This window comes from Echinops telfairi, unplaced genomic scaffold, assembly GCF_000313985.2.
Source record: "Echinops telfairi isolate 266 unplaced genomic scaffold, ASM31398v2 ScPeMD7_7461;HRSCAF=8499, whole genome shotgun sequence".
NCBI classification, from domain to species: Eukaryota; Metazoa; Chordata; class Mammalia; order Afrosoricida; family Tenrecidae; genus Echinops; species Echinops telfairi.
The window spans coordinates 3,388,189-3,397,849 of NW_022111361.1; the positions used below are offsets into that span (position 1 = coordinate 3,388,189).

At 53.9% G+C, this 9,661-nt stretch overlaps 1 protein-coding gene across 2 annotated transcripts in view; it reads right to left on the bottom strand.

Annotated features, from left to right (window-relative positions):
• The window catches only part of KIAA1217 (KIAA1217 ortholog), a 384,056-nt gene that overhangs the window by 324,992 nt on the left and 49,403 nt on the right, over positions 1-9,661 (bottom strand). The window lies entirely within an intron of this gene.

Here is a 9,661-nt window from a genome sequence, read left to right on the forward strand (position 1 = left end):
TCTGTTTCTTTTCACAGCCCCTCCCCCTCCCACCTCTTCCATCTCGTGGGAGAGGTGTGAGACCGACCAGTGAGGTCAACCAGACAGAAACCTTCTGTATCCAGGGTGGGTCTGCGACCCCAGATGAGGTCACCACCCCCTGCCCTTGGAGTCCGTCCCTGTGTTAGACTCAAGACCCGAGAAACAAATTCCTAGACACTCATCTGTGTCTAAGAAAGAGCTTTATAGACAAGAGCAATTGAATATTGAGAAAACATCCCAGCTCAGTCCAGATCAAGTCCCTAAGTCCAATCTTAGCCCATATGTCTGATACCAATCTATAAAATCCTCTTCAGACTTACACGAGATGCAATGACGCTGAATGGAGGAAGATCACAGGCCAGTGGGTGGGAATTCTTGTGGATCCACTGGCCTTGTAAGCATCTTAATACTGGCAGGGGTTTCCACATGGTTGATCCAGCTCAGGCCATTGGCATAGCTCCATGTGTCTTGTCAGCAATGTCTCTCAGGTAGTGAGCAGAGTTTCTCCCACCTTGAGGGAGGAAGACAGGAGTTCCCAGAATCCTCAGGAGAAGGCCATGCCCACACCGAGGCCTCATTGGCTGTGACCTGATTGACAGGCCAGACTCCACCCCTTCACTCTTGACCCTCTGAACTTGACAAACAATGATATAACTATATAGTCCCCTTCAAGGCCTTCCCACAGAAGGAGATGATGGGGAATACCAGCCATCCATGCCAGGCTCCTAACTTTCCAGGGGGGTGCCAGTCCCCTTGCCAGGTTTGCTCAGGTTCCTGGGGGACAGGGGTGGGGAAACCAAGCTCACGGCCAGGCTCCAGGAATTTCCAGAACAGACTCCTGAGTGGAGCCCATGTTTGTCGCCAAGTATTTGGGCAAAGTTCCTATGAGGGTGATTTCAAGCAACCCAGCAACGTTCTCTCACACACAAGGCCCCTGACCCAGATGTTAAGGTGGTGGAACTTCCTTGCTCCTGTCTTCCTAGGTAAAGAGAAATGTTCACAAACACAAGACAGGCAGACCGTTCACTCTGTGCTATTTTAGGTTCAGTAGGACCCGGTACTCGACCGCATCAGTACTTGACGTAATCGGATTTCAATGCGAAATGTCAAGAAAATTTTGCATCAGAGCTCAAACGAAACATCGGAATCCAACCCGAGCACATGATTTTTGTAAACAAAAGCAGTTTTGTTCAATTGGCGTTGGTTGGCATTGTTAGTACGCGTTGCTTAACCTTTTGCGGCTGTGTTCCAAGTGTTTTGCTATACTTTTCTTAGTGTTTTGGCTTTTTTAACTGTTTTTGGATAAAAAACATGGGTCCAAAGAAAGAATTTTTTTAAAAGAATCATCATGATAAGGAATTGGTTAACTGTGTTATCGATTGATATTGTTGATAATAACTTAGTAAGCCCTTTTAGAGAACAGTTAGGGAAATACCAACAGCAGACCACATTTTTTTAAAGAAAGCCAGCCAACTCGTAGTGAAAAAAAGGCAAAGAAGAGTCGAAACGGCTGAAAAGCAGCTACAGTTGGCTTTATGGAAGGGGATTCCCCTTCCGAACAACGACTCTCTCCCACCTCCTCTCCACCTCCGGGTCCACAGATCCAGATCCTCATCCGCCTCAAGGTATGGGCTACCCTGCCGTTGTTAAAAACTTTTAAAATGATGTTTCTTATTTAACTTATATTGTTTAACTCTGAACTTAGTTACTTTGAAATGTCTACACCATGTTTTGTATAAAAACGCAAGGGTAGGATAAAAACTTGGTGGTCGAGACCGGATTGCTCCGTGTTCAGTTCTTTCTCGTGGGAGAAATTGATTGGGAACGCCACTGCACTGCATCTCGACGCTGCTCCTAGAACGGACCAGCGTCGAGGTCCGGGGTTCGACTGTACCAGAGCCCCCTGCAGGCCCCGGCAATGACGGGGTTGAGCGGCACGCTGGATTCAGCGGCTGGATGGAAGCAGCTGACCTTCACGGCCCCCGAGAGCTGCTGGAATCGGACAGCGGTTCATCTCAGAAGAGCTGCCCCTGCGCCGCGGGCTTTCAGGGGAAAGCAGTTGGCTGGAAGAAAGCCATTGGGTTGGTGATGACAGGACGCTGACAGGCATCCGCGGGCTCGTGGAAACGCAGGCCCTGGACAAGGAGGGCTGCTCCGGTGCCCTCTGCCTGCGTGGCTTGCTCAAAGGCTTGTCACTCAGGCGGGGGAACTTCTGCAGACACACGCCCACTCACGGGCCCTGATGCTCACCCCGGCCGGTCTTTGACAACATGCCTTTTTCTTAGGCACCTTTCCCGTAGGACAACGGTGTGAGCCCCGGATGGCCAGAGCCAGTCACCATGTTTAAGGATTTGATGTCGCGAGGTGTCTGCGTGCGTCTGCACGTGTGCGTGAGTGCGGGTTCGGTATCTGCGGATACGCATTCGTCGGCACAACCTAAGTGTGTGGCGTGTGCATGCTGATATCATGGCTCTCCCATCCATGATTACGAATCGTGTGGCCCCACGTGTGTCTGAGCAGCCCTGTGTCCAATTCTCGGAAGGAGATTCCCCAGGAGAGCACGATCAATAAGCGGGCACGGAGATTCCCCTCTCACTACAACCACATTGCTCTCCCACCAGTAGACTCCGTGTGGCACAGCAATCAGGACACAGCCTTGACAGGAGACGGCTCTGCAGCAGGGTCAGACCAGAGGGACGGTGACGGCGAATCACGGGGCTGCCTGGCAGGAACACGGCTCCGTCCGCACACGCCCCGTGCCCTGTGTGTCTCACAGAAGGAGGACAGACTCACTGCCATCGAGCGGATGCCGACTCTTACGGAAAGTCCCGTGGCTCTCCTTCTGAGCAGCTGGTGGTTTCAAACTGCCGGCCTTGAGGAGGGCAGCCCGAAGCATAACCGCTATGCCACGGGGGCTCCTTGGCTGAAGGCGGAGCAGGCCAGAAAGCAGAATTCTGGGGCACAGAGGCAGTGTCGGGGGCTCATGCCCGAGTGAATCTTAAGAAAGATCAGAGCATGTACACAGGGAATCCAGGACAGATAACCCCCTCAGGACCAACAATGAAGGTAGCAATACCAGGAGGGGAAGGGGAAGGTGGTGGGAGAAAGGTGGAACCAATCTCAAGGATCTAGGCATAGCTCCTTCCCTGGGGGACGGACAACAGAAAAGTGGGTGAAGGGAGACAGTGGTCGGTGTAAGACATAACAAAATAATAATTTATGAATTATCAAGGTTTCATGAGGGAGGCAGGGTGGGGGAGGAGGGCAAAAAGAGGAGCTGACACCATGGGTTCAAGTGGAAAGATGATGTTTTGAGGATGACGGTGGCAACAAACTTAAAAGTATGCTTAACACAAGGGATGTATGTATGGATTGTGGTAAGAACTGTACGAGTCCCCAATAAAATGATAAAAAGGAAAGAAAGGGAGGTGGGCTGGGGGACAAAGCCCATCCCCAGGGACTGTCTCAATTCCAGATCTTCTCCCATCACTTGTGTGACCGCAGGTTAAGCAACACTGAGGGCTCCGGCCTCGGGATCCTGACCTGTGTCCAGTGTGGTCCCAAGTCAGCGGAGACAGCGGGGTGTGTCTTTCGTCCCAAAGAAGCTTGCATCCTCAGAGTTGGGTCTCGTCTGAGTTAGTTTTGATTCTCAGGTCAACACTCAAAAATACTCACTGCTATCAAGTCCATGCCGACTCACAGTGGCCCCACAGGATGGGGTGCCACGGCCCCTGTTGAGTTCCCGAGGCCGGAACTCTATGGGAATAGAAAGCCCCATCTTTCTCCCACGGAGCAGCTCGTGGTTTAGATCTGCTGACCTTCCGAGACAGCAGCCCAATGCGTAACCACTGCGCCCCAGGGGCTCCTAGACCAACACTCACCCCCCAAATCGTCAAACAGATGCTGACTCAGAGCAACCACACAGACAGAGCACACCTGCCCCTGTGGGATTCCCAACAACACAACTCTTTGCAGGAGGAGACAGTTCCGCCTTTCTCCCGAGGAGTGGCCGCTGGTTTTAAACTGCTGACCCTGGGAACTCGGCCCAACAGGTAACCACTAAGGCCCTAGGAAGACTTAAGGAGGCAGTGACAGGACCAGCACGGGTCTTAGGGCTGCGAGGGAATCAGGGCCCATTGTCTGAAGTCAAAGAGATGGAAAGGAAGTGATTTGAAAGGGAAGGGCTGTGCATACTGGGGAGATACAGGGGACCCCACGGGCCCTTGCTCACCCGCTCAGCAGTGTCCAGTGTGGTCCCAAGTCAGTCCTCTAGCACACGTCTCCCCCACCCGCCTGACGTTAGGAAACTCGGCTGACACAGAAGGGCCTCGCCAAGGCGGATGTTCTAGTGACACAGTAGTTAGGCATTGGGCTGCAGACCTTGCAGTCGGCAGTTCAAATCCACCAGCCACTCTATGGGAGAAAGATGATGCTTTCCACTCCCGGAGAGGTACAGTCTGAGAAACCCACAGGGCCAGTTCTACCCTACTTCTACCCTGCTCTGTGGAGAGGCTCACGTGAGCCACAAAGACTGGATGGCAGCTGGGTCACAGGGACGGCCACCAAGCCTCCACACGGAGACACGGCCACCAAGCCTCCACACGGAGACACGGCCACCAAGCCTCCACACACACTGCCATGGCTTTGAGACACGGCCACCAAGCCTCCACACACACCGCCATAGCGTTCGGACCTCTTCGTTCGAAACAAGGATCTCTTCGGATTTGTGGCTGCTGCTGCTGTGGTCATTCCACACATGTACACTGACCCAGACCCTCCACAGTCCTCTTAGGTTCCTGGGCCTTTCTCCTCCTCACCACTTAAACACCTGTCCTGGTCACGTGACTCTGCTACATGGTGGCCCTTTGTGGCTCTCGGTGGAGCTGTGCCCCGGGGGCCGTGCCGGGGCTGACTCTCCACAAGCGTTTAGCCAGGCCTTTCTTCCCAGGATCCGACCTTTCAGTTAGCAACCACGCGTGCCAACTGCCCAGCAGCACACTGCCTTAGGAACGCCTCCTGGAAGCATCTCAGGCACAATGGCATTCCTGTGTGTCTGATCCGCCGTTAACCTTCATGCCCAGACCCGAACCCTGCTGGATCCCCGCCCAATGTCACGGCAGCCCAAGGCAGCCTCAACAGAGCTTGTTGGGCCACGGACTCGACCTCTGAGACAGAGCTTCACAGCCTGACTCAAAATGTTCGGGTGCTCACGACACAGCCGAGCCAGGCCACGAGCAAACCCTCATCCAATCAGTGTGCCCAAAGCCCACTGCCATCGAGTCAGTTTGGACTCACGGGGACTCTGCAGGGGCATTCCCAAGGCTGTACCTCGTTACAGCACCGGACACCAAGTCTTTTTCCTGAGGAGTGGAGGGCGGGTTTGAACCTCAGACCTGTGGTTAGCAGCCCAGCTTTACCTGACTGGGCTCTGTCTACCTGTCAGTCATTTCTATTATAACAAGGAAGGAACGCATGCTGCGGCAAAGCTGCAGCGGGTTCGTTTGGGAATGCCCCAGTCCATCCACTCCCTACACCCCCTCCCCCGCCAAACCTTGGCCCCCCCCACCCCGCCCCCATCGTCTTCCTTACATCAAACTTGGTAACTGAGACCCTTCACCTAAAGCTTGTTTTCAGAGCCTTTTATTTCTGACAGTGGGGCGTCAGACGGAAATGACAGACCAGGTACAAAGACTCATCATCAAACGACTTCCTGGTTTGTTTTTTGGGGGGTTCTTTTCATTCTGCAGGGGTCTTTCATTTTTTCCTCTCTGCATCTCACCCGAGTCTCTTTCCTGCCTCCCGTGCTTGGAAGCGGGTTCCCCGGGGGAAGGAAGACAGCCAGCTTCTCAGGCGCTGGTGAGATCTGGCAAGGGTGTCGTCCCAGCACCCCAAGGCCGGCCCCGCGGGGAGCCCTGCCCATCAACAACGCCTGTGTGCAGGGCTTACGTCCGGCAGGAACAAGACGGGACGCGTCAGACCTCATCTGCCCTCGGAAAAAGGGTGATGGAAGTCAGTACAAAGTGGTGTGTGTGTTCTAGGGAGCTCTTCACCAGGAGGTGAAGGCAGAGCCTGAGGGCGAGGCAGAAGGTGCCGGAGCAAACCCTTACCTAGAAACACCCTATGTACTCCGCGGGGGGAGGGGGATGCCCCCTGCCTTTTCAGAGTGGAAACAAGCAATCTGGTGATCACTGCACGCGTTTAACTGCTGTGGGCCGGCCCCTCTGCTTGGGCAGCATACAGTCTAGGTCCAAAGAGCCGAGAGTGGCCCAGGCGCCTCTCTGGGACATCAATGACCCAGCAGAGTGCACTCCCACCAGGGGAAGGCCCAGATAGCCAGGGGTGCGCTGACACAGCATGAAGATCCCCCCTCCTCCGCCCAGCCACCTCGACGAGGGAAGGCAGTCCCAGAGTACCTGGCTCCTGCCTGCTGCACCGCAGGGCCCCGGGCAGCACAAGCCCATGAAGGCTCCTTCTCTTCTTGACCTCCCTTCTCCAGGCGGGCCCTCAGGGGACTTCATATCCAAAGCCACGAGCCAGGCCTCGGCCCGATGACCTTCAGCCATCTCAGCGTAGCCAATGGCCCACGCCACCAGTGGCCGGGCCTTCCCCCTCCACACTCTTCAGGCCGCCTTCTGCGCTGGCGCCCATTCTGCCAGCAAGCTGCCTGGCGAACGAACCCGACAGGCAGTGGCACGGGGCTGGGAGCGTGATTCACGGGTAGAAGATACCGGTTTTTTCACTGCTCCCCAAACCCGACCCAAGTGGGTGGGGTGCAGGTAAATCCGGATGTGGACGACGATAATCAGGTCAGGAATGTGTCTCTTTTCCACAGAGCTCACGTGGTCCCACGGGCATTCATTGAAGCCGATTCGAGAGTGGGCATGGAACCAGAAGGACCATCCGATGGTCCTTCTGTGTGTGTGTGTGTGGGGGGGGGGCTGTCAGGAAGGCACTCATGTTCACAGCTTCAGGTTAGAAACAGCTCTTTCCCGATTGCACGGGAATCTCTACTTTCATATCAAAATGTATCTGTGGTATGACTGCCCAAGTCTTACCCCAACCCGTGTTTGATCCAATGGCTTCATCCTGACAGGTCATGGTCTCTGTTTGTGACCTTCTCTACCACAGTCCCACCTGCCAGGGGAACTTCCAGAACAGAGAGAGAGAGAGAGAGAGAGAGAGCAGGAGGGCCACCCAGAGGGCATACCCGCTCCTGGTGAAACAGCCGGTCCCACCGGCCCCACCGGATGGCCATCTGGACGCACACAGGCGTGTGAAAGGGCCACTATTAGTCACAGGCCTGGATGCCAGAACCCACTGTGGGTCCAGCGGGTGACGCAATTTACCCAAATCATGTCGTTCCACATCTGCAGCCCGGGGAGACGGGTGTCCATCCACCGACCTCACCAGCACCTCTGCCAACTTCTAAGGACCAGCGTGGGTTGCCACTGTTTGTTAATTATGAAAGACGCCCGTGGGACCCACAAGATCTACACTCCTCTGGCTGGCTGGCAACGGCTGGGTGCATCCTGGGTGCCTGGCCTGAGCTTACAGCCGAGCCTGGGTGTGCTCGAATGGTTCTAACTGCTGAACCTTTCTCTTCACCTGAAATGGTCTTGATGAAGTTACACACACACACACACACACACACACACACACACACACACCCCATCCTGAGTTTGACTGAGATACAGATGCATGGTCCCTCCCCTAGCTGAGAGCAGGTTAACTCTCCTGGTGTCTCTGGAATGCGTTCCGTGCCAGTATGACCGATGACACCCCCTTTTTTTTTTTGGCGGTCATGCGGGGACATTCGTCAGTGGCCAAAGAATGTGCGATCTCAGCACTTTGAGAGTCCACCACAGTATTGAGATTTAGGAGGGGAAAAAGGATGAGATGTTGCCAACATGTGGCCTTGGGATTAACAAAAACTGCCATGGACCTGGTGGGAGTCATGCGTTGCTCGGGATTCTGGGACCTGTCTGGGCTGGAGGCTTCCGCAGTGTGTCATGTAGAATAGGGGGTTCCGGGGGCTCCTGCAGCCTCAGCCACGGAGACGAGGGTAGGGGGGCCCAGTTAACCATCCCCTCCCCAAATGCACACACACACTAAAAAGAAAATCATCTCATTGGGGGCTTGTACAGCTCTTATCATATTCCATACATCCATCATGTCAAGCACATTTGTACATATGTTGTCAACATCCTTTTCAAAACATTTTCTTTCTACTTGAGCCTTGGTATCAGCTCATTCTCCCTCTTTCCCCACCCTCCCTCCCTCATGAACCCTTGATAATTTATAATTTTTTCTTAATACCTTACACTGACCGGTCTCCCTTCACCCACTTTCTGGTGTCCATCCCTCTGGGAAGGGGTAATCTATCAATCATTGTGATGGTTTCCCCTTTCTCCCCCCACCTTTCCCTTAGCCTTCTGGTATCACTACACTCATTATTGGTCCTGAGGGGTTTATCTGTCCTGGATTCCCTGTGTTTCCAGCTCTTATCTGTACCCGTGTACATGCTCTGGTCTAGCCAGATTTGTAAGGTAGAATTGGGGTCATGATAGTGGGGGGGGGGGGGAGCATTAAAGAACTAGAGGAAAGTTGTGTGTTTCATTGTGCTATACTGCACCCTGACTGACTCATCTCTTCCCTGTGACCCTTCTGTAAGGGGACGTCCAACTGTTACAATTGGGCTTTGGGTCTCCAATCTGTGCTCCCCCTCATTCACATTGGTATGATTTTTTGTTCTGGGTGTTTGATGCCTGATACCTGATTCCACTGACACCTCCTGATCACACAGGCTGGTGCACAAACACCCCCCCCAAAATTTGATGGAATAAAAATTCATCACATTCTTCATCCTTCTCCCTAAGAAACCCTTTGCACTACACAGAATAAGGTCCGGATGCTTTATTCCGACCACTTTTCCTGGGTGATCTGGGTCCTGAAAACAACCAGGAACTTCCTGTAAGAAGGTCTCTACGCACTGCTGTTCCTGGCTGGAACACTGTGGCCCAGGAGCCCTGGTGGTGCTGTGGGTTAAAGCCCTGGGCTGCTAACTGCGAGGTGGGCAGTTCAAACTCATCAGCCATTCCGAGGGAGAGAGATGAGGTCTGTCTGCTCCTGTCAAGATTGACAGCGGCAGAAACCCTGCAGAGAGGGTCTATTGTAAGCAGAACTCACTCGATGGGTTTGCTTTGCACAACACCATCTTTACTGTGTTCACGGGCTGACTCCATCTGAAATGATCTCTGTGTTGTGCCTGCCTTCACCCATAAGATTCAGAAAGCAGTGATCAGTCTTCCATGGTGTGTAGTGATGGACTCCCAGGGCCTAGCACAGGTCCCAGGAGCCCTGCTGGCAGAAGGGACAAGCCCTCAGCTGCTGGCCAGAGGCCAGAGATTTGAAACCACCAGCTGCTCTATGGAAGAAAGATGTGTCCTGTGGCCACCTGCTTCCATCAACATGGTTGTTCCGTGCGGGCAAGTTTCAATTGGGAACCCTATGTACAACAGGACAGAGCTCACTGGTGCAGTTACAGTGTCGTGTCAGTTCATCCTGCAGAGCAGTGGTTCTCCACCTTCCTCGTGCCGCGACCCTTTCATACAGTTCCTCATGTGGCGGTGACCCCCCCCCC